We start from the raw sequence: 26,895 nt of genomic DNA, 5'->3' as shown, positions 1-26,895 counted from the left end.
AAACATCAATAGAGGGACATTCTACAAAATACCTAATATAGACATAGATATAGCTAATACCAAAATACCTAAGTACTCCTCAACTATAAAAGTCATCAAAAACCAGAGCAGTCTAAGAAATACTCACTGTAAGAGAAGCCTAAGGAGGCTTGATGACTAAATGTAATGCGATATCTTGGATGGGATCTTGGAACAGAAAAGGACATTAGGTAAAAAGTTAAGGAAATCTGAATAAAGTACAAGCTTTAATTAACAATAACATATTCATAATTGGTTCATTAATTGCAACAAATATACCATACCAAGAGAAGATGTTAAAGATAGGGCAAACTAGGTGTGGGGTATATGGGAATCTCTATACTACTATCATAATTTTTCTATAAATCTAAAACTGTTCTAAAACATTGTTTATTAAAAAAACAAAGGAGTATATAAATAGGATTTTGCTTCAAATAAATTTCATAAAAGTTCTCCATCTCCTATTCTATAATTTCTATAAATATCCCAAAGACACAGAAAGAACAGCATTTCTAATAAGATTCACAGGAAATGTGCTTATCATGGAACATAATAAGTTAGACTTTCCCCATTCTGCCATCATGAATAGAGATTAAAAAATTCAGGCCTATTTTTTCCGTAGCTTTACTACTGATAAACTGTGATCTTTAAAAAGTTGTTTTCCATTTGTAAAACAGATAAAATTTTACCTCATAGGAGGCTTATAAAATTTAATGAAATGAGATGATTAATAATGCATAAAAATAATTACTTTAAGGCTAGCATCCTACTATCAGAGCTTTTTAAAACAATCAGTTTTCATCCATTTCAACCACTGACCAAACTCTGTCAGTGAAGAGGCTTGTAATGATTTTATTCCTTTGTTGGATTTTCTTCATACAAACCAGCACACACTTAAACTTTGCTTAAATACCAGGACATGCTGACACAAGCTGGGGGCAGAATTGCATAGACAGTCCACACCCTGGCTCCCACTCAGTTTTTAAAATCCAGGACACAGTGTAACCCAGCAAGTCACTATTTCATGAATCAGCCCCTCGATGTGAGTGGAACAGTCCTTGGCAACCTTACTGTGCTGTTCTAAGGTAAGAGGAGTGATTGCCTAGGGAGAAGACATCAAGGCCACCACACGTACAGACTTGCCTTGCCCAATATGGGAATTTTGCTTTGCTTGGAATCAGACCCAGAATTCAGAATTAAGTTAACTACTCCTTGCTTTTCTAAAAATGCACACTTTTCATAAGACCCTAGGTGCTGGATTTCATATGTGTGTTTGTTTTGCTTCTGCTTGCCTTCCCTGAGCCCTTGGAGTCAACACACTACTGCTTGATCTTGTCAGGTAACATGAGGTAGAGTCAGCCAGTCAACTGCTTAATTCAGTCACAGCTGTGAGTGTAAAAAAACTCATGTGACATCAGCAGTCACAAAACAGTAAGGGTGACCACAGGTACTGAAAGAAGACCTTACTAGGTCTATGCCAGAAACTGGGCAACCAGGGTGAGGTAAGGTCATCACTTCTGTAGTGTCTGTTGTGTTCTGGGGGTTTCTGCTATCACTGCCTGATTCAAGAGAACCTCACCTGGCAGGATCAACAGAAGACAAGCAGGCTTTTCTTCTGTGGACCCTGCTAGGTCCAACCTCTGGCCCACACTAATTTCCAAGTATTCCTTTTCTTCCCTCATGTAGGCCTGTGGAACTCATGGTGATTAAGACTTATGAGTCATGGTAGCTACTGACAAAAATTTCGTGGAACTTAAATTCAGCAGGTTTTATGTTTTGGCTTTTAATACTACATGACTTAAAAGTTGTAAGACTGAATTCCATAGCCTGCATTCCTCTTCTCTTGAATACTGTTCTACTGCACCTATCTCTACAGATTCCTCTCTCTTCTCATCTCTAAGACTAGCTGTGAGTGGATCACACACTCTCTAGTACTTTCTTATTAACTGTATAGACATACATACCATTTCTACTTTAGAAATTTAGATTAAGTACTATAGGAATGCCGACACCAGAAAAAAAAAATGTAATAAGCATGAGGGAGTTGTAAAACCTTAAAAAATATATAAAATTCTTCCAGTCTTAGTCCCTAGTCTGATGTGTGGGATGACACCCTTGGCTTTCAGTTCTTATTCATAAGTGAAGTTCAGAAGAAATAATAAGGAAAAACATTGATATGGTTCCTATTTGTGGTTAATGTTTATTTTTCAGGAACTTTTAAATGCCTGTTACCAAACTCAGTGGGCATTTTCACAACACAGAAATTATTCACCATGAGCATATTATTGGGAAACTTTCATTACTATTCAGAATCTCTAAGTGCTAAGAAATTATTCAATCAGTGTACTGGAAAGAGAATCAGACTTCAAATTCTAAGTCTGTCATTTGACTCATGAGAGTAACCACTGTTTCACTAAATATAAATGTGATTCTGAAACAAATGCACAAGCTCTGTGGCATCGTTTTTAATTTCATTATCATATCTCTACTCAGCAATGTTGGACCCAGTGCTAGCTTAGGATTTTCTTCCTCACTTAGTTCGTAGAGCCAGAACTTCATTTGACAGAGTTTAGACTAAGTTCGACAAAGTCACTAGAAAAGTTTATTAGTTCATAATGTAAAATGTTTATGCTAAGAAAATTAATTTGTTTTCCTCTGGATATTGACCTCAGAAATGAATTAAAGACAGCCATAGTCTTAATGATTATGAAGCCAGGGAATAAAGCAAAGATAATGTTTTTAAACTGAGAAAGTTTGCTGAAACTTCTTAAAATTATGGCACCAGAGACTTTTATCTGCCCAGGAGCTGTCACTCATCCAGGAGCCCTTAGTTTAGGGACATACCAAGAAAATTCTTACTTTACAATTCTCATTTTTCTGGATGCCACATGTAATCACACTTTTTGAATTCAGGATTTTCACCTCCATTGCAACCCTCTTACAACATTTGGATGATGTGTTTTAAATTTCATTTATCTGACTTCCTATGGAAAGAAAACATCTATGCATATTAGTTGTTGTCAAGTCCCACATAGGACTTGCTTTTTTCCTTTTTTTCTTTTCTAGCATTCATCTTACTTTGGTCTGTTTTGTATATCCAATTACTACAATAGCATATAAGCATAATTCACCACATTTCAAATTTGTATTCCATCAGTTGAATGGGCACCATGAGCACAAACAACAATGAATGGCATTATGAAATCACAAAGGAGAATCATATAGGATAAACATCCCTTTGTCCTTAATGCTGTATGTGTGAATGGGACAATTAATATAGGATGACATAATGATAAGGATCTTGGCACTTGAATATGTAACAGTAAAGGAGGGACTGCAATTGAACAAACCTATTCTCTGGTCAGTCATTAATGACTTGAGATTTTAATTCCGAGCACATATGTTTTGTTCTAATTACAGTGTTTATAAAGCTTTGCTAGAATAGCAGGAAAACACCCAGAGAGGAAAAAACAGTATTGTAATTAATGTTAGTAAGCATATTGTAATTAATACAGCATCTGATTATTTTTACCTAAATTTTAAAAGGATCCTGTGAACAACAAATGATGCCAGGATAATGATATCCACATAAAAAGAATGAAGTAGGACCCTTATTTCAAACCATGTACAGAATTTCATGGATTGGAGACCTAGACCTTCATGACCTCGTATCAAGCAATGATATTAAATGTGATCCAAAAGCATAAGTGATAAAAGGAAAAATTGATAAACTAGATTTCATCAATATTTAAAACTTTTTAGTGGTAAGTATATGAGCAGGTATGTTAACTGGCTTAACTATAGTTCATTAACTGTACCTCATTTCACAATGTATATGTATATCAAGTCATCATGTTGAACACCTTAAATATATATAGTTTTTATTAAAAATATGTAAATTTTAAAAAATATTAAAAACTTTTTGCTTTAATGGACACCATCAAGGATGTGAAAAGACAACCCATTGGATGGGAGAAATTGCAAATCACATATATCTGATAAGGGATTTGTACCCAGAATATATAAAGAACTCTTATGACCCTACAATAAAAAGACAAATAAACCAATTTAAAAATCGCCAAAGGATTTGAACAGACATTTCTCTAAAGAAGATATGCAAATGGCCAATAAGCACTTGAAGATAAACAACATCATGAGTCACTAGGTAAATGCAAATTAAAAGCACAAAGAGATACCACTTAATACCCATTAGGATGGCTATAATCAAAATGACAGACAATGACAAATGCTCACATGGTTGTGGAGAAACTGGTACCCTCCTACATTGCTGATGATAATGTAAAATGATACAGTGCTTTAGAAACAGTTTGATAGCTCCTCCAAAAGTTAGAGTTACCATATGAATCAGCAATTCCACTCCTACTGGATCCACTATATCCCAAGAGAAATGAAAACATAAATGTACACAAATTCATAATAACCAAAAAATGGAAACAACCCAAGTGTGCAACAAATGATGAATGGATAAACAAAATGCAGTGTGCCCACACAATTTATTTGACCATAAAATGGAATGAGGTATTGATACATGCTTAAACATGAACCTTGAAAACATTGTGCTAAGGGAAAGAAGTCAGACACAAAAAACACATATTTTATTACTCTATTTTTGTGACTTGTCTAAAATAGGCAAATCCATATAGAGAAATAAAGTAGATTAGTGGTTATCAGGGACTGGGAGAGGGGAAAATAGGGAGAGACTGCTAATAGGTATTGGGTTTCTTTTTGGAGTGATGGAAATTTTCTGGAATTAGTGATGATAGTTGCACAACTGTGAATATACTAAAAACCTGTGAATTGTACACTTTAAAATGGCAAATTTTATGGTATATGAGGTGGATATATATAATACTGAGAATTTAAAGTCAAGAAACTATGGTCCAAAAAGGTTGAGGACTGTATTAGATTGGAGATGGCTGGTCTACTGCATTGATTAGACAAACGGTTCTCAAAATGTGGTTGCAAATCGGAATCATCAAATTTACCTGGAAACATGTTAGAGATGCACATTTTCAGGTTACACCCCAGATCAAATGATTCAGAATCTCTGGAGGTGGGGTTCAGCAATCTTGCATCTTAATAAATCTTGCATGTGATCCTGATGGACACTCAGGTTTGAGAGATTTAAAGACTCATTGCTCTTCCACTCACTAGATTTGTAGCCTTTGGCAGGTTTCCTGACCTGTTGGTGCCTCAAATTATTCATCTGGAGAAATGGTTCTTCACAGGGTTATTATAAGGATTAAATATTTAAATCTAAGTAACATGCTTGGAAGAGAGTTTGCTAGTTAAAGAGTTGAGTGCTCAGTAAGAATCTGCTATTATTATGCAATAGTACTGAGCTAATCTGGGAATCAAATGCAGATCTCCTAACTCAGCAGAACTGAGCCACAGAAGTTCAAATTTTCTAGAAGCTGCATTTTAAAAAATAAAAGGGAGAAATTCACATTAATAATATTTTACTTAATCGAGTGTATTAAGATATCAGCATTTCAACATGCAATCCACATCAACATTTTTGAGATGATTTATATTCTTTTGCCAAATTAATCAGCAAAATCCACTATATTTTGTACTTAGAGCATATCTCAATTCGGACTAGCCACACTTCAATTGCTCAGTAGTCACCAGTGGCTGGCAACTATCATTTGGGCAATGCAGCTCTTACTCAAATGCTATGCTCTTTGCCCTCTTTAAAGTTCCTGAGCCTTTAACATGCAATCTCTGTCTGAAGACTTGCAAATAGTGGATGACCAGATGGGGTCAAGTCATGAAGCATGCTTTCCTAACCATGTTTCATCTTAACAGGTGATGCTAGGTTGCAGATGAGTGTCCAACCCTCAACTACATATTGTTAGACAAGGATGATATGGTGAACTGCCTAAAAAGCATCTTGATGGACTAACATATTGCAGGCTTGCGTGTGTTGTTCACTCTTAAATCCATAGGGTCTAGAAAACTTGCCTGGCATATAGAGGCACTCAACACATTTTTTTTCAATTAATCAATGAACATTAACAATGTTTTTCTAACTTAGCCTTTAATTTTATTACCATTTTTCAAATATCTGAAAACTTCTAATAATTCCTTTAATATTACCCTATTTCTCATAAGCAGATCAATTTCTGTCTTCTAAATTTATTTTTAAGCTCCTCCTTATCCTTAAATATTTATCAAGCCCCTACCAAAGATTAGGTTTTATAAAGCATGATCCCATAATAAAATTGCTTATAATAAGGGCGTGGGGTAAAATTGCAGTACTTCCAGCATCTCTCACCTGGCCTTAGTCCATTTACATATCAATAGCTGTTTCTTCCTGCAGTCTTAGAGGAGAGAGGATGTTCTTCCCTCCCCTCTACTGCATAATTGGTCTGGTGCCTGTCAGTCATGGGGATCCAGTGGCAGAGTCTTCCCTGGAATGGGCTGGCATTGAGGCAAGTATGAACTGGGATGGGAGAGAGGGCAAACTGACTGCCAGAGAAGAGAAGGATGAACAGAGCCAGGCCTCTTGTGAGCAATAAATGGGTTTCTCCCACTTTATCCTTTCCCTAGACTTTATCAGCTTCACTGGTTTCATTAGTTTATTTGCCCCAGGCCAGGAACATGCTTCCCTGGAAGCTACATCTGGCAGTAGGCTTCTGGACTGGTGAACCTGAAATCTGTCTCATGGGTGCAATGCTTGGGCAGGCTTCCCCTAGAGATGGTGGGGAGATCCCCTCTGAATGGTGGAGATCCCCCTGTGGATGGTGTGGTTTCACTGGGGAACCCCTCATCCATGGGGCTTCCACTCAGAGAGACCCTAGTGGGGAATTGGTCTAGGATAAAGCACCTCCTAGACAAGTGGGCCCCTCCCTAGAATTGGGGAATGGTGGAGACACTGGAAACTGTGGAATTAGCCCTCAGTGAGATAGGGAACTGCTTAGGGGGCCTGAGAGGCTGCATAGCAGCCAGAATTGTGGGGTGGTTATTTCTTAAGTTTTTGGAAAGGGTTACTGAGGAGAGAGATGTACTTTGGTGTTGCTTGGATAAGCTGGGCGATGAGCTTTGGGATACCATTAAGAAGGAAAGACAGCCATTGAGAACTGAGGTTACATTGCTGAAAGACATGTTAGCAGTGAGTGAGGAGGCAGCAGGAGAATCCAAGCTGCAGGAGGCCGTGGGTTGTGGGGAGGAAGGAGTGGTGCCTTCAGTCTCTGAGATAGTAGAGGAGATGTTGGGGTAGGATGAAGGGGTGGGGCCGAGGGAAGAACTCTTCATGAGGCCACCACCTGAAGTACCAGCCTCTCCCATATTAAAAGCCTGCCCAGTTGTAATTAAGAAAATAAAAACACAACAATTGTGGGCTCCTCAGGGAGCAGAGTAACCTCTCCCAAGGTTGTGAAGCACTCCATGCTCCACCCCTGTACACAGGATGAGTTCGTGGATTTCAGCATCCAGTTTCGACAGAAGCCCTCGGAACCTCAGCCTACATGGCTTTTGTGTCTTTGGGACTTAGGGGTGAAAAGCATTGTTTGGTCCGGGTCAGAAACAGGTCAACTGGCTTTCCTGACGACTGATTCCTCTTTCCAGCAGTGACTGCAAAATGCCCATCACACCCCAGCGAATCATGCACTTCTGGATTGGCTGACAGCAGCCATCGGGGCAGTTTGGCCTAATCAGGGTGATTTACCATAGTTACCCACTAGCTGGAAAACGTATGCAGTTCTAACAGGTTTCATGGGAGTTGGGCATGAAAAATATCTTCTATAATATGGACCTCCAGGGCCCTGATGAGTTGTTCACCGTGGAAATGAGAAATCTAGTGCTCCACACAGCATCCCCATCTCTCCTTGGGCCCGTAGTGACTATTCTTGCCCCCCACATACGGCAACCCGTAAGTGAGGCTACTTTTACCTTAGCAGATCTGAGGGAGGTTAAAAAAATAAGAGCATGGAAGGAAGTATAATCTACGACTGAAAGGAGAGGTTCAAAGGGCCCCATGAAGGTCTCGAGGACCCAGATGCGGGTTGATTTGATAAAGGCTCTGGTAGTGAAAGAAAAACTTGATGGGCAGCCCAATAGGATCTTGTTAGTTAAAAGCCAGACCAGTGGTTTTAGCTGCTTGAGGTCAAAGACATGGAAGCCGGAAGAAAAGATCCATGCCTGGCCTGTGTGCCTTCAGGACTTCCTGGGGGAAAGCACTGGGCCCCCGCTCCCACAGGAGGGCAATGGGGCTTTGCAGTTTGACTGAGGGGTGGGGCGGTCAAGGCTCCCACTTTGGGAGACATGGTGAGGACCAGAGGCGACATGTAGAATTAGCAATTCATTGGTTCCCTGTGAATGTACAATGTGTCTTGGTGCTGGTGGACATAGGAGCTGAATGTTCTCTGATTTATGGTAACCCTGAACAGCTTCCTGGGACCCCACTATGAGAGATGGCTGTGGGGGTAAGGCAGATAGAGTGAAGAAACCCAAATCCAATTGGGAATATGACATTTACCCCCAAAGGAGTATACTGTGTACACTTCTCCCATCCCATCCCTGAATATATTTTGGGGGTAGATATCCTGCAGAGCCTGTGGTTACAGACCACCGCAGGTGAGTTCAGACTGAGGTTATGTATTGTAAAGGCAGTTCTGAAGGTACCTGCTAAGCACCTACCTGTAGCTCTTCCTGTACCTTGGTTGGTGACAAACACTAAGCAGTATAAACTGCCTGTGGGGCCCAAGGAAATTAGAGAAACTTTACAGGAGTTGGAGAAGGTGGGCATCATAAAGCCCACTCACAGTCCTTTTACTTCCCCGGAGTGGCCAGTGAAAAAGCCAGACAGCTCCTGGCATATGACTATGAATTACAGAGAATTAAACAAAGTCACATCCCCTTTGCATGCTGCTGTCCCCTCTATAGCAGCCCTTATGGACACCCGCAGTCATAAACTAGAGACATATTATTATGTTGTGGACCTTGCTAATGATTTCTTCTCTTGACATAGCACAGGGAAGTCAGGAACAGTTTGACCTCACGTGGTGTGGGGTAAAACTGCAATATTTCCAGAATCTCTCACTGGGCTTTGGCCCATTTACAAATCAATAGGTGTTTCTTTTCACAGCTTGTTCTCTCCTCTCCTCTGCTGTGTAATTGGTCTGGCACTTGTCAGTCACTGGGGATCCACCCACGGAGTTTCCCCTGGAAGGTGTGGGAGGGGAGGCAAGTGCAAGTTGGATGGGAGAGAAACAGGGAGTGAGAGTGGCTGCCAGAGAGGCATGTATGGATCCAGGCTTCTTATGAGCAATAAACAGGTTTCTCCCACTTTTTCTTTTCCTTAGACTTTTTTCAGCTTCACTGGTTTCACTAGTTTATTTGCCCTGGGCTGGGAACATGCTTCTCCTGGAGCTACAAGGGTTTTAGTTTCTGTGACAAAAAACATTTCATATATGTACAAACATCATACAAAGATCACAAATGTAATTTTGTTTAGATTTTTTATTAAAGGTCTAAGAATAAATGGAAGAGAATATCCAGAGTTCCAGTACTGATAAGCCTCCCTCATTCTCCATTGCAGTAACTACAGACATATTAATACCTTAAGGGCCCATGCTGCTGGATGATGCTGACATTATTAAAACTTACTAAGTGAGAAGCCTGCAGAAACATGGCTGATGTGCAGATGGAGTGGTTTACAAGGGATGTGGACACCTGGCATAAATTAGTTTTTTCACTAAGTTCCTAGGATTCTTGAAGCAAAACGCTGTGGGTAGTTTACTCAGGCAGAGTAAAAGATGAGGATACAGTAACAACCTACAAGGCCTCCATGACCTCTCTAATATTAGTCTTCCATACACTCACTCCCCTCTAGCCACCCTGGCCTCCTTCCTGTTCCTCAGACACACCAGGTTTTCAAAAACCTTCCTGCTATATTCTGCAGTTCTCTTAGTTTGGATTGTTCTTGCCCAATATCCACTTTGCTACCTCCTTTCACTTCCTTCAAGTCTTGCTCAGATGTCTCTTCTCCATGAGTTCTACCCTGGTTGCATTACTAAATATATCCAGCTGTCCAGATTCCATCCCCCTACCCCTCATCTTCCTTAGCCTGCTTTTTTATCTCCCTTAGCAATTATGACTCTTTAACTTATAAGACATCTTCCTGTGTTATTATTCCTCACACTAAAATGTTAAGTGCCACAAGAGCAGAGATCTTGCCTGTTTTTTTCACAGACGCACTCTGACCTAAGTAGCTAGCCTATAGTAGATACTCCACAAATCCTTGTAGAATGAATAAATAAATTAGTTCACCCATAGACCAGATTCTTTAATAGATTTCTTTTCTTTTTCACTTTTTAAGCCTGCTCTAGTATTAATATTTGCTGAGAGGTTTTCCAAGTCTGTCTGCGAAGTTGAACTCTCCCAACTTGTTGGTTGGGCTTGCTCACTGAAGGGTCCTGTCTCTGGTATTTATTCCTCTGGGCAGGTTGCCAGAGCCTGAATTTGTCACCTTTGGGTATGATGCAAGATGGAGGGTTTTTTTTTCTTTCTTTCTTTTTGGAGGGGTGTGTTTCCATTTTGGCTGACTTTATTGTTTTGTCTGGGGTTTTATTCTTGTCTTGAGTTTTATTTGTCTGAATGATCAAGCAATTTAGCAACTATTCTTCACAGAGCTATGGAGTAGGAGAAATTAGAGCTGGAAAGACCTCACAGTTGATCCAGTCCATCCCCCTTGCCATTGAAGTCTTGCTCTCCACAATACAATGTCCACAGCTTTGCTCAATGAGGTTTTAAATGTCATCAGAGATTCCTTTGGGTGCCCACTTAACCTAATACTCTCTAACAATTAACAAAAATTCCCTATGTTTGTCCAAATTTTCCTTAGATATTTTCATTTTATTTCTCCTATTTGTAGTCCCAGGTAGCAAGATCTTTCTCTTTTGAAACTTTATACCTTTCAGAGAAGTGTTGACTTACATTTCTGCTTTATCAGTTCTTTAGCAAAACTATACATTTGTCCCTAATCTTTCTTCATTCTCTTTAATTTTGTTTTTGCTTATTGAATTCCTTCAAACTCTCCACCTTGATTTCCAGTGTGTGTAGTTTCACTAGTCATCCATCAAACAACTGTAACACAATGATCTTCCTTCTGAAGCCTAGAGACAAAGCACCTCTGTCTGCCATGTGAAAATGCAAATATATGGAGTTTGCTGCCATAATCAATCTAGGGTGTTTTTATTTTATTTATCAGACTATTAAATGAATCCTGTGTAATACTCTTCACTTGACTTTAAAATTTTGATGGTAATTGTGTAATATTAGAGAGCTCACTTAAGCCCTTTGCACTTTGCACTTCTGTTTTTAAATCTGCAAAATGAGAGAATATCTACTTCAGCCTCCTTTGCTGTAATCTTATGAAAATAAATATGTTATTCTGTGGTAGAAAGAGATCTTCCAGAGATAAAAACCCTTCACTTCCCAACTTTCAGACAGAATCACATGGGATAAATCATTTCTAATACTATGAAGTTCAAATAGTACTCTTTTTTTTCTGGCTTACAGTGATTTATGCTAGAATAATGCATCTCAAACTAATTGTAGTAAAGGGAAAATTGTAAAGGACCTAAATGCCATGGACTGATTTTTGTAAAATACAAAATCATACAGTTGGATGAAGTGGCAATGACAAACTCCTCTAAGAGTTTCTAAATGCTATACTCAAATTATGTATTTATATTGTCTCAGGCACTGATCCTTGGACTCCACTTTGACTTAGCTCTGATGGACAACCACATTCCTCACCTTCAGATTTAGATACTTTTCAAAATATTTCTCTTCTGTAAATTAACAGAATACTTGCTTTTATTCTTTAGCTTGTTTTCTGCTTCATTTAAATATCAACTTTAAAAAAATAAAAGAACCAATCAATTAATCATTTCCCTAAAACACTTAGTTATGTGTTCCCCTTTATCTTCAATTTTTTCAAACTGTAGCAATCCCTAATTTTAATTTCATAAAATCAAATCTGAATGAAAAATACTTTTCAGGAAGAAAAAAACAATTTCTTGGGCATTATTCCAGGTCAGTGAGTTACAGGATGGTCTCTTGGTCACACTATGCCAGCAGCTTCATTTCTCAAACTGTCACCAGTCTCTAGCAATCCTGACCAAGGCCAAGGCACACTGAAAGTGGGCAGAAATCCACCAATCCAAGAAAGGTGATAAACACACTTGCTTATTCCACCCTGCTTGGCACTCTGCCATCAACCTGTACTTTTTGGACTTAAGACACAGATTACATGTCAGCAATAGCTGGGGTAGCTATTACATAAGCTGGTTAAGGGATGCCATGTGTTTTTAACCAGCATCTTTTATAGTCTGGGTATAACAAAAATTTGGTTTTAGCACTCTTATGAAATAGGCTTCTCTTATTTTTAGTGGGTTTTAATTACTTTGAGGAGGAATTAAATAAAAATATACTGAAATATCATTTCTTCAGGGAATTAAAAAAATAAAGTTTATGGGAAAACATGAAATGTGGGGAAATATTAAATATAGTAAACTGCACAAATGTAATAACATAGGTTATATGTTGTGCCTTTTATGATCTAAAAATCTATTCCAAGAAAAAGAAATATTGAAATTTGAAGACTTATGAGCTTGTTTCAAAAAATAGTAAAAATAAGTTACAGCTGGTGTGAGAACATGGTAAACTTTCAACACAGTACAAGGGTAAATAACCCAGGATGGGCAAGGTGTTGGCAGCGGGAAACTTTAAATGCAGAACATTTAAACCCTGTTTTTGTAAGGGATTTTTTAAAAAGTAAGAAAACATATATACATACATATCAATAGCAGAGAAAAATGTATTGAAAAAAATATATCACATGAAGTTTTCTTTGCATATTTTTCTAAGAGCAAGCACATGGTCAGTGTGGATTAATCACTAATGAATTTAATAAAGTGAACAGATTATTAGCTCCTAAAGCTAGTTATTTTGTTTTCAAATGTTTCAATGTTCCAGATGTTTAATAAAAATAGTTTTTATTATTTAGAATGATTTATGAAGTTAGAATGCCCAACTTTCATTTCTGTGTTAAAACTTGAGAGTTAAAAACCATTAACAAACAAACAGAATTTGCAGTTCAGTTAGCAGAAACTGAATGTGAAAAGAGTTCTTAAAATGCTCCTCTTCAGAGCCATTCTTGTTCCCATAGAAACCAGTGTGAGATCCCGGAAAACAAGGTAAGTTCTAAAATAATCACCATTATAAATACCCATTATCTAAATGTAAATACAGGCAATTGAAATGATTTAGATGATTTTGAAATTGCATATCATTTCCCAAACCATAATGATTCCTTCAGAGTGGTTCTTGTCTGTCATATAAATACAGCATTTACAAAATTTTAAAAATTCTTATGATTTACTTATAAGACCATAATCGCCTTTTCAAACATCGCCTTTTCAATCACTTTGTGCATGCAAATACGTTTTTTGAACATGTATTTTGGTGCAAGATGGATCTTTCTTGGTGAGGCTTTTACTTTGTGGTAGATTAAGTACTATCATTATTAGCATTTGGATTTTATATAACTGTTTCTTTATTTATTATTAATTGCTGAACAGTGAGACCTAGATATTTTAGACAGTTATTTTATGATTACATTTTTCACATTTTTATTTGTCCAAGCATTCTGTCATGTCAAAACAGAGCCAAGAAACCTTTTATTGGGATTATGATTCTTCTCAAAGTCCAGAAACAACCATTGAGTACAGAGTACTCATAACATTAAGTGAAGATGTGAGTGGGAGTTGTTCAGAGATACACATACTTCTAAGAAGAGCTAAACCTCCTAAAGTTTACAGAGGAAGGACCTTTAGATGAAAAGTTCCAATACTGAAAAGGAAACATTGGATTTAGTCTGGTGGTTGATGGAGCTTAGGACATGCTACCCCAAAATACACTACTTTGGTATATTGATGATTCTGAACTGAAAACACTAGAAAAATGTCAAATATAGGGAGAGGCTTTCTCTAAATTCCTCTTAACTGCTTCAAGACAAATCCGCCAAAAGGAACTCAATGGTCATAAATCCCCTTCCCAGGGTTGACTCCTATCACCCAGCGGAGACTACAAGAGTATATTCCACACCCAGACAAACTTTATCACGAACTATCCTATCTTCCACTATTCTTTTAAAGGCCCTTTGATCTTTCCAAAAAATCATTTCCTCTCCTAAGTTGCCTACATCCTCCCCCTCCCCTATTAAGACAGTATATAAGCTCTGAAATGTCACCACTTTCTGGGTATTCACTTTTTTTTCCTGTGATGCCCCAGTGAACATAATATTAAAAATTAAGGAGGAGCCAAGATGGCGGCATGAGTAGGGCAGCGGAAATATCCTCCCAAAACCATATATATTTTTGAAAATACAACAAATACAACTATCCCTAAAAGAGAGACCAGAAGATACAGTACAACAGCCAGGCTATATCTACAACTGCAAGAACCCAGCGCTTCACGAAGGGGGTAAGATACAATCCGCGGCCCGGCGGGACCTGAGCGCCCCTCCCCCCAGCTCCCAGGCAGGAGGAGAGGAGTCAGAGTAGGGAGGGAGAGGGAGCCCAGGACTGCTAAATACCCAGCCCTAGTTATCTGCACTCGGAGTGCAGACACACAGTGCGTGGTGTGCTGGATACTACAGAAAAGGAACAGTAAAACCTGCGAGTGGGTCCCCACAGCCAGTGCCCCTGGGACAAAAGGAAAGCGAGTGCCTTTTGAAAGTCTTAAAGGGATAGGAGCCTCACAGCTGCATGGAAGCATCCCAGCACAGTCACACCAGCAGCTGGGAATCCCAGGGAACTCCAGGCATCCTAACCTCCTGGGTGGCAGTGCAGTTCTGAGGCCCCTCACAGCAATAAACAGCCTCCCGCCTGTTTCCCCTCCAGCATGGAAGTGCCATAGTGGAGCAGCAGCCTGAGACCAGCCACGCCCACAGCAACCATATGGAGCCTACTCCACAGCCACCCAGGCCAGACTCAGAGACACCGCTAGGGCACAGCTGCCAAGCACAAGCCACTAGGGGTCACCATTCTCGCAGGAGAGGAAGGCGACGAGCAAGTGGGAAGGGACTTTGTTCTCCCAGATGACACATGTGCCAACTACCCATGACTACCTCTATCGCCATGAAAAGGCAGAAGAATTTGATACAGACCAGAATAACTCAGACATCCCCTGAGAGGGAACCTAGGGAGATAGATTTAACCAATCTTCCTGAAAAGCAATTCAAAATAAAGGTCATAACCATGCTGATGGAGCTGCAGAGAAAAATGCAAGAGCTAACGGATAAAGTTGGGAGGGAGAATACAGAAATAAAACAATCTCTGGAAGGAATTAAAAGCAGAATGAATGAGATGCAAGAGGCCGTTAATGGAATAGAAAGCAGAGAACAGGAACACAGAGAAGCTGATGCAGAGAGAGATAAAAGGATCTCCAGGAATGAAAGAATATTAAGAGGACTGTGTGACCAATCCAAACAGAACAATATCTGCATTGTAGGGGTACCAGAAGAAGAAGAGAGAGAAAAAGGGATAAAAAGTGTCTTTGAAGAAATAATTGCTGAAAACTTCCCGAAACTGGGAAAGGAAATAGTTGCTTAGATGAGGGAAGCACACAGAACTCCCAACAGAAGGGACCCAAGGAGGACAACACCAAGGCACATAATAATTAAAATGGCAAAGATCAAGGACAAAGACAGAGTATTAAAGGCAGCCAGAGAGAGAAAAAAAGGCCACCTACAAAGGAAAACCCATCAGGCTATCATCAGACTTCTCAACAGAAACCTTAAAGGCCAGAAGAGAATGGCATGATATATTTAATGCAATGAAACAGAAGGGCCTTGAACCAAGAATACTTGTATCCAGCACGAGTATCATTTAAATATGAAGGAGGGATAAAACAATTCCCAGACAAGCAAAAGTTGAGGGAATTTGTCTCCCACAAACCACCTCTACAGGCTATTCTAGAGGGACTGCTCTAGATGGAAGCACTCCTAAGGCTAAACAGATGTCACCAGAGAAAACAAAATCACAGCAAAGAAAGCAGACCAACCAAATACTAACTAAAGGCAAAAAATAAAATCAACTACCCACAAAAGCAGTCAAAGGAAATAGAAAAGAGCACAAAATAAAACACCTAACAAATAAAGAATGGAGGAGGAGGAATAAGAAGGGAGAGAAATAAAGAATCATCAGACTGTGTTTATAATAGCTCAGTAAGTGAGCTAAGTTAGATGGTAATATAGTAAAGAAGCTAACCTTGAACCTTTGGTAACCAGGAATCTAAAGCCTGCAATGGCAATAAGTACATATCTTTCAATAATCACCCTAAATGCAAATGGACTGAATGCACCAATCAAAAGACACAGAGGAATAGAATGGATAAAAAAGCAAGACCCATCTGTATGCTGCTTACAAGAGACTCACCTCAAACCTAAAGACATGTACAGACTAAAAGTCAAGGGATGGAAAAAGATATTTCATGCAAACAACAAAGAGAAAAAAGCAGGTGTTGCAGACTAGTATCAGACAAAATAGACTTCAAAACAAAGAAAGTAACAAGAGATGAAGAAGGACATTACATAATGATAAAGGAGTCAGTTCAACAAGAGGATATAACCATTATAAATATATATGTACCCAATACAGGACCACCAACATATGTGAAACAAATACTAACAGAATTAAAGGAGGAAATAGAATGCAATGCATTCATTTTAAGAGACTTCAATACACAACTCACTCCAAAGGACAGATACACCAGACAGAAAATAAGTAAGGACACAGAGGCACTGAACAACACACTAGGAAAGATGGACCTAATAGACATCTATAGAACTCTACACCCAAAATCAACAGGATACACATTCTTCTCAAGTACACATGGAACATTCTCCAGAACAGACCACATACTAGGCCACAAAAAGAGCCTCAGTAAATTCAAAAAGATTGAAATTCTACCAACCAACTTCTCAGACCACAAAGATATAAAACTAGAAATAAATTGTACAAAGAGAGCAAAAAGGCTCACAAACACATGGAGGCTTAACAACATGCTCCTAAATAATCAATGGATCAATGAACAAATTAAAATAGAGATCAAGCAATATATGGAAACAAATGACAACAACATAAATCCCCAACTTCTGTGGGACACAGTGAAAGCAGTTTTAAGAGGAAAGTATATAGCAATCCAGGCATATTTAAGGAAGGAAATACAATCCCAAATGAATAGTCTAATGTCACAATAATTGAAGTTGGAAAAAGAAGAACAAATGAGGCCTAAAGTCAGCAGAAGGAGGGACATAATAAAGATCAGAGAAGAAATAAATAAAATTGAGAAGAATAAAACAATAGAAAAATTCACTGAAACCAAGAGGTGGTTCTTTGAGAAAATAAACAAAATAAATGAGCCTCTAGCCAGATTTATTAAGAGAAAAAGAGAATCAATACACATCAACAGAATCAAAAATGAGAAAGGAAAAATCACGATGGACCCCACAGAAATACAAAGAATTATTAGAAAATACTATGAAAACCTACATGCTAACAAGCTGGAAAACCTAGAAGAAATGGACAACTTCCTAGAAAAATACAACCTTCCAAGACTGACCAAGGAAGAAACAGAAAATCTAAACAGACCAATTATCAGCAACAAAATTGAAGTGGTAATCAAAAAACTACCCAAGAACAAAACCCCTGGGCCAGATGGATTTACTGCGGAGTTTTATCAGATACACAGAGAAGACATAATACGCATTCTCCTTAAAGTTTTCTAAAAAATAGAAGAGGAGGGAATACTCCCAAACTCATTCTATGAAGCCAGCATCACCCTAATACCAAAACCAGGCAAAGACCCCATCAAAAAAGAAAATTACAGACCAATATCCCTGATGAACATAAATGCAAAAATACTCAACAAAATATTAGCAAACCAAATTCAAAAATACATCAACAGGATCATACACCATGACCAAGTGAGATTCATTTCAGGGAAGCAAGGATGAAACAACATTTGAAAATCCATCAACATTATACACCACAAAAAGAAGGACAAAAATCACATGATCATCTCCATAGATGCTGAAAAAGCATTAGACAAAATTCAACATCTATTCATGATAAAAACTCTCAACAAAATGGGTATAGAGGGCAAGTACCTCAACATAATAAAGGCCATGTATTATAAACCCACAGCCTACATCATACTTAACAGCAAGAAGCTGAAAGCTTTTCTTCTAAGATCAGGAACAAGACCGGGATGCCCACTCTCCCCACTGTTATTCAACATAGTAGTGGAGGTCCTAGCCACGGCAATTAGACAAAACAAAGAAATACAAGGAATCCAGACTGGTAAAGCAGAAGTCAAACTGTCACTATTTGCAGATGACATGATATTGTACATAAAAAACCCTAAAGACTCCACTCCAAAACTACTAGAACTAATATCGAAATTCAGCAAAGTTGCAGGACACAAAATTAATACACAGAAATCTGTGACTTTCCTATACACTAATGATGAACTAATAGAAAGTGAAATCAGGAAAACAATTCCATTCACAATTGCATCAAAAAGAATAAAATACCAAGGAATAAACCTAACTAAGGAAGTAAAAGACCTATACCCTGAAAACTACAAGACACTCTTAAAAGAGAAATTAAAGAGGATACTAACAAATGGAAATTCATACCATGCTCTTGGCTAGGAAGAATCAATATCATCAGAATGGCCATCCTGCCCAAAGCAATCTACAGATTCAATGCAATCCCTATCAAATTACCAACAGCATTCTTCAACAAACTGGAACAAATAGTTCAAAAATTCATATGGAAACACCAAAGACCCCAAATAGCCAAAGCAATCCTGAGAAGGAAGAATAAAGTGGGGGTGATCTCGCTCCCCAACTTCAAGCTCTACTACAAAGCCACAGTAATCAAGACAATTTGGTACTGGCACAAGAACAGAACCACAGACCAGTAGAACAGAATAGAGACTCCAGACATCAACCCATACATATATGGTCAATTAATATACGATAAAGGAGCAATGGACCTACAATGAGGAAATGACAGCCTCTGCAATAGTTGGTGTTGGCAAAATTGGACAGCTGCATGTAAGAGAATGAAACTGGATCATTGTCTAACCCCATACACAAAAGTAAATTTGAAGTGGATCAAAGACCTGAATATAAGTCATGAAACCATAAAACTCTTAGAAAAAAAACAGGCAAAAACTCTTGGACATAAACATGAGCGACTTCTTCATGAACAGATCTCTCTGGGCAAGGGAAACAAAAGCAAAAATGAACAAGTGGGACTATATTAAGCTGAAAATCTTCTGTACAGCAAAGGACACCATCAATAGAACAAAAAGGCATCCTACAGTATGGAAGAATATATTCATAAATGACATATCAGATAAAGGGTTGATATCCAAAATATTTAAAGAGCTCACACACTTCAACAAACAAAAAACAAATAATCCAATTAAAAAATGGGCAGAGGAGCTGAACAGACAGTTCTCCAAAGAAGAAATTCAGATGGCCAACAGACACATGAAAAGATGCTCCACATCACTAGTCATCAGAGAAATGCAAATTGAAACCACAATGAGATATCACCTCACACCAGTAAGGATAGCCACCATCCAAAAGACAAACAACAACAAATGTTGGCGAGGTTGTGGAGAAAGGGGAACCCTCCTACACTGCTGGTGGGAATGTAAATTAGTTCAACCATTGTGGAAAGCAGTATGGAGGTTCCTCAAAAAGCTCAAAATAGACATACCATTTGACCCAGGAATTCCACTTCTAGGAATTTACCCTAAGAATGTAGCAGCCCAGTTTGAAAAAGACAGATGCACCCCTATGTTTATCACAGCACTGTTTACAATAGCCAAGAAGTGGAAGCAACCTAAGTGTGTGTCCATCAGTAGATGAATGAACAAAGAAGAGGTGGTACATATACACAATGGAATATTATTCAGCCATAAGAAGAAAACAAATCCTACGATTTGCAACAACATGGATGGAGCTAGAGGATATTATGCTCAGTGAAATAAGCCAGGCAGAGAAAGACAAGTACCAAATGATTTCACTCATCTGTGGAGTATAAGAACAAAGAAAAAACTGGAGGAACCAAACAGCAGCAGAGTCACAGAACCCAAGAATGGACTAACAGTTACCAAAGGGAAAGGTACTGTGGAGGATGGGTGGGAAGGGAGGGATAAGGGGGGGGAAGAAAGGGGGCATTACGATTAGCATGTATAATGTGGGGGAGCCATGGGGAGGGCTGTGCAACACAGAGAAGACACATAGTGCTTCTACATCATGTTGCTACGCTGATGGACAGTGACTGTAATGAGGTTTGTGGTGGGGTCTTGGTGAAGGGGGGAGCCTAGTAAACATAATGTTCCTCATGTAATTGTAGATTAATGATTCCAAAAAAAAAAGAAAAAAATTAACAAGTTTGTTTACCTTCTCTTCTTTTAATCTGCCTGTTGTCAATTTATTTTATAGACTCAGCTATTTAACCTAAGAGAGAAGAGGTAAGTCTTTTCTCCTCTACACTGTTAAGGTTATAGACGGTCATAAAGTATTGTTAGCTAAATCAATTTTCAGAAACACATATATTTTCTCTTATTTCCATATCATCTATACCCTTCCTTCTTAAAATGTCATCCAGACCAGCAAAACTGGCATCACCTGGCAGATTGTTAAAAATGTAGACTCTCAGACCCTAGGTAGACCAACTGAAAATGAAACTGCTTTATAACAAGAATGCCAGAGACTTGAATGCACACTGAAGTTTAGCTACAAAGCCAGTCTCAAATATTTGCTTTGAAAAATTTTAGAAGCTTTATACCAGAAAGACTGATGGAAGCTAAAGAACCTGCTAGAATATAAACTCTAAGAAAAGAGGAATGTGTCCACATGTGGCATCTGCAGAGCATGTAGCTCAGGGCAGAATCTGTAATGATGTTAAATAATTTTGAGAAGAGAATGGAAAATATCCCTTCATTTCAAAATGAGATTATTGTCAAGTTGTATGCTTTTAAAAGAAAATATTCTCTCTTTTTTTTACCCACTCCCCATGAGCCAAACCATTAAACATGTATCACACACAAAAATCAACTCAAAATGGATTAAAGATTTAAACTTAAGACCTGAAGCTATAAAATTAATAGGAGAAAACATAGGGAAGAGCTTCATGACATTGTTCTACACAGTGATTTCTTGGATATGACACCAAAAGCACAAGCCACAAAAGCAAAGACAAACAAGTGGAACTACCTCAAACTAAAAAATTCTGCACAGCAAAATAAATAATCAACAGAGTGAAAAGGCAACTTACAGAAGGGAGAAAATACATGCAAGCTATATATAACTGATAAGGGGTTTATCTCCAACAGAACATATAAGGAATTCCTACTACTCAAGAGCAAAAAAACCCCCAAATCCCAATAATCTAATTAAAAAATTGGCAAAGGACTTGAATAGATATTTCTCCAAGAAGACATACAAATGACCAAAAGGTATGTGAAGATACTTAACATCATGAATCATCAGGGAAACGCAAATCAAAACAACAATATATCACCTCCCGTCTGTCAGAACAGACCGCTATTATCAATTAACCCAAAAGGATGTGGAGAAATTATAATCTTTAAACACTGTTATTGGAAATGTAAACTGATGGAGCCACTATGGAAAATGGTATGGAGGTATCTCAAAAACTTACAAATAAAACTACTATATGATCCAGCAATCCCACTTCTGAGCATTTATCCAAAAGGACTGAAATCAGGATCCCAAAAAGATATCTGTACTCCCATGTTTATGGAAGCACTATTCAAATAAATGAGATATGGATACAACTTACATGTCCACTAACAGATGAATGGATAAAGAAAATGTGGTACTGTGGGTAAAACTGCAATATTTCTAGAAATTTCTCACCTGGCCTTAGTGCATATGTATATCAATAGGTGTTTCGAAGGGGTGGAGAAAAGTAGTCTACCTCCATATCAATAGGTAATAACAAGGGGGAGGAGGGCATATCTGGACCAGGGAGGTTGGGTGGGGTTCCTGGCTGGGTCGTGAGAGACACCTCGAGCAGAAGTGGACGACTGCTTGTAGGCAATAAATGGGTTTCTCCCACTTAATTTTTCCCTTTGACTGATCTTGGTTTCAAAGGTATTTGCCCCTGGGCTGGGAAAATATTTTCTCCCGAGAGTTACAGGTATATACATACAATGGAATATTTTTCAGCCTTTGAAAAGAAATTCTGCCATATTTGACAACATGGATGAACCTGGAGGATATTATGCTAAGTGAAATAAGCCAGTTACAGATAGACAAACACTGCATCATGATTCCACTTATAAAAGGTATCTGAAATAGTCAAACTCATAAAAATGGTGAATAGAATGATGGTTGCCAGGGGCTGTGGGGTGAGGGAAATGAAGAGTTGATGAACAGAATATACAAAATGAGTAAATTCTAGAGATCAGCTATACAGCATCATGCCTATCGTTAACAATATGTATTATGCATTTAAAAATGTGTTGAGAGGGTAGATATGTTAAGTGTTCTTACCACAATAAGTAATAAAAGAAAAACATAGATCACAGTAGCATTTAGATATTCAGATATTCAGAGTCTGACTTCATAATTATAGTCTAATTTTCTTAAAGACCTTCAATATCTGTTTCCGGGAAAGGTGAGTAATTTTAAAGGTCCAAAGAGAAAAAAAGAAAATTTGAATAAGGAGCTATAGATTTATATGAAATAAGAGATCTTCTGTGAAAGATATCCCAATCTCTATTTTCTAATATCTCATCCTTTCTACATCTTCCATTGCTGCAAATTGCATATGGTTTGGTTTGCCTCACCCTTTTAAATTTCCATTTTCTCCTAATACAGTTACACTTCATTTATTATAAAAGTATGTGGAATTTTGATGATGTTATTGGTAGCTGCCTAAAAGTTGTGACCTCATGGGAAAGGAGGGTCCTGGAACTGTGCTACATCAATTTAATCTCATCTAGGACCTGCCCCATGGAGACTCTGAGAGAAGCTACAGCAAATGGTTGTGTTCTGGAGGTTAGAAAGGACAGATAAAGAAGAGAACTATTGCACTGCAAAAGTGCAGTACTTCCTGATGACAAGCATGGATGCTGTGGGAAATAAGCTTTTCTTCTAAGATGTACACACTGCTAGAGGGTGTGAATCAACATTATTATTCCCCTTTTTACTTCAAACTATTACTCTTCATTGCCTATTTATCATATGTCAGACACCCTTCTGAGTGTTTTACATGAAATAGCTCATTTAATTCTTACAAGAATCTTACTGGGAAGGTAATTACTACTCTCTTCGAATTTGGGTGAACCAAGGCCCCAGATGGAACATAATATTCAGCTGGTTGAGTGGTGGAGCCTGGGGTGATGTCAGGAAGAGTGACTGCAGCCAAAGCTTCTTACATACCCTGAGAGAACACCACAGAGACCTGAGGTGCAGGTCACCATCTTCTGAGTTCTTCACTCTAGCAAATTAGCTGTGCCTTCTTGAAATCAAAATAAAGGTGCCTTTCTTTTGGGCATTTCTTCCTGGGTAGACAGAGATAAAGGTCAATCCTGTATGATCCACTTGGCCTAGGTACTGAATGGTCACTCCAGAGCAAACTTAAGAATTCAGATATTTGTGATATAACTAAATCATGTGGATCCTAAGTGGAACTTTGGGAAGAAAAAAATTTGCTTGAGACAAATGGAATCATCTACTATAAAATCAGCTGTTAACCTGATTTCCTATGATGTTAAACTGATCAACCAATTATAGATATATGATACATAGGTAAAGGCACAGTCTTGACTGCAATGCTTATCACTAGAGTGTAGAGGGATTCCTAGCCATAGAGTTTGTCAATCTTAAGGTTCAATTTTCTTTTACATTCTACATCTTTGCCTTCTGTATTTCTGTTTTACATTTAGATATTTTTGTTATTTTCCCATATGTGTATATGTTTAGTAGCATTAGGAAGAAATTACTCTGGGGATTCTTGTGACAGCTGTCCACCTCTCCACACACTGAGATGGTTTGTTTATCCTTTAAGAAATCCCTAATGACATAATACCAGCTCTACCATTTCTTAACACCATGACTTTGGCCACATTACCACCTCTATGTGCTTCAGTTCCCTCAAGTATTAAATGGCTTTAAGTTGTACTCATTCAAAACATAAAAAGGGCTTTGCACAGTGCCTAGTATAAAGCAAACATTAAATACATTATATAAAGCAAACATTAAATACATTTTTTTAATTGAATTAAATAGATATTATTAACCTGTGGAGGGACTGGCTTCTTTGCAAAATATTACCAAGATAGCATCTAAGAAACAAAACCCATATTTAGAAACTTTTAGGATTGGTATGGAAGATGTATTTTAAAATTTAAGTCCCTTGTTTAATAATAGCTAACATATATTAATCACATATTACATGCCAGGTACTGAGCTATGCATGTTATATACATAATCTCATTTAAAAGTCATTGTAACTATAAAAATCACTAAAATGAACTTAAGAGAAAGTAGGTAATTTGCCTAAATCCCTTGTTTGGTAGGAATGGGACCTGGATTTATATCCTGGTCCATTAATTATGTATTCTTATGTGCTTAATTTAACTAAGCAATAATGCCTCTTATACTTTAATAGCTATCATTTTCCAAGGTTTTTCTATGTACATTGACCATTAAAATGAGAAACTGTTCATTGTACCCTGCGCCACAATGATTTAAATGAGGAGTTATTTCAGTACTAGCATTCTGGATGTAATGAGTTAGTAATTTTTTTTTAATTGGGAACTTAATGCAAGGTTCTTTTTTTTATTGAAGTATCATTGGTATACAATCTTATGATGGTTTCACATAAACAACAAGGTAGTCTCAACATTCACCCATATTATCAAGTCCTCACTCCCTCTATTGTGGTCGCTATCAGCGTAGTGAGATACTATAGAGTCATTACTTGTCTTCTCCAAATGCAAGGTTCTTTTTATTTATTCTTTAAATCGACTATATTTAGTTTTAGAGGAAAAAATCATTACATTGCCATTGATTTTTTTTTCCTAAACACTGATATAAACGTCATCACAGGTAAATTGAAAAGTAGGCCCAGGAATTAGGATTTGAGATTCCTGACTCCTTAGCCAAAATTTTTATAGCATTTAAAAAAATGAGATACACTTCACATAACATATAATTCACCATTTTGAAGCTTACACTTCAATGGTTTTTATTATTCACTAAGTTTTGCAATCATCATCACTATCTAGTTCCAGAATATTTTTACCACACCACAAAGAAACCCTGTACCTATTTAGCAGTGGGTTCCAAGTCCTCTCCTCTTCCTCCCCATCTCTTAATCTTTCTCTCTATGGATTCCTCCTTGGGCATATCATTCCTCTCTGCATAAAATGGCTGTCTCAGATTCATGATTTGCTTTTTTATTCTTTGCTTCCTGAATCAAAACTGCCTGCCCGAAATTTCATCTTGGTGTGTGGTTCCCAATGGTATATATAATATGTATGATAGAGGGCATAATAGAGAGTATGAAACTCTGAAAGATCTCATTAACCCTAGCAAATGCTACCAAAGACTTTAAATGGGGAAATATACTACATATTTTCTACCTTTCTACTCTCTACATTTACTTCCAATTTTAGACTTTCCTCATCTTTTGTCTTAATTTGGTATTTATTAATGTAACATTTGAAATTACATGTACTTTGAATTTGTACGTAATTTGTAGAGTGTTAATATTTTCAGTAGTCAATACAAATCTAAATAATATTATAAGGGTCATCTTATTTTAAAAAAATTTACAGCTAATTGCAGATTCCCAAATTCTGGTCCAAATTTGTGCTCTTAGTTGCCCCATTCTCTGTATACCCATGTATTCTGTTCACTTCTCAATTTTCTTTATTGTAGAGATTCAAATGTATTACTTACTATGTTTTATTGTGGTTTATCTGTTTACATGCCTCTGGGTAGAATATGAGTTCATTGAGGGTAAGGACCTTGTCTATACATGTTTCATTTCCAGCACAATGCCTGGAAAATGGTATCAACTAATGTTGCTAAAGGACGGAATGGGATTTAAATATATAAACACATGTATCAAAATTTACAATAATACTCAAGTATCTGTTTGTACATATATATTACATAAAATTCACCTAAAATATTACATATATATAGTTTTATGCAACCCTGTATATTCAAAGCAATATTTAATATTTGAGAAATTCAAATGATCTATTTTGAACATCATTAAATATTACATATATCGGGTTTTAACAGTATTACTTTATAGTATCTCTATTACACACATACACACATACACCTAAACACACTATTTAACAACATATTTACCACAGTACAATTACAAGGTAGAGGAGTCTAGCACTATCGGAGTAACGTGGATTCTTTCTTTCTGAACCTAAATTTCTGGTATGTGGGGATCTTATACCCATGCTCTGGGAACTGGTTTAGGCAGGTAACCTATTTTAGGGCCTGCCACTGAATTTTTGCGGACACTTCCCACAGCTGTTAACTAAGCTGCTTAATTTTTCTACACATTATGAGTCTTTTCCAGTCACGGAAACCTACCCTGAGCTCCATCTTGTCAATTCAGAGAGTCTGGATAAGAGGTAAGGGCACAAAATAACCCACTTAAACACTGAAGGAGAGCTAAACCCACAGGCAGCGTTGGGCTGACCTCCAGTATCCCAGCATTCTCTGCGCTGCTCCCGCAGCTCCTCTCCGCGTCT

At 37.8% G+C, this 26,895-nt stretch overlaps 1 long non-coding RNA gene across 1 annotated transcript in view; it reads right to left on the bottom strand.

The window, feature by feature from the left end:
• Positions 1 to 26,892, bottom strand: part of LOC130684286 (uncharacterized) — a 193,659-nt gene extending 166,767 nt beyond the window's left edge. The window contains exons 1-2 of the long non-coding RNA XR_008998494.1: positions 26,735 to 26,892; positions 23,549 to 23,670 (exon numbers count right to left, since the gene is read on the bottom strand). This is a non-coding gene — a long non-coding RNA (uncharacterized LOC130684286). The remainder of the gene's footprint in view (positions 1 to 23,548; positions 23,671 to 26,734) is intronic.
• Between the last annotated feature and the right edge of the window lie 3 nt (positions 26,893 to 26,895).

Source organism: Manis pentadactyla, chromosome 7, assembly GCF_030020395.1.
Source record: "Manis pentadactyla isolate mManPen7 chromosome 7, mManPen7.hap1, whole genome shotgun sequence".
Classification (NCBI taxonomy): Eukaryota; Metazoa; Chordata; class Mammalia; order Pholidota; family Manidae; genus Manis; species Manis pentadactyla.
This window is presented reverse-complemented; position numbering and strand designations above follow the sequence as displayed.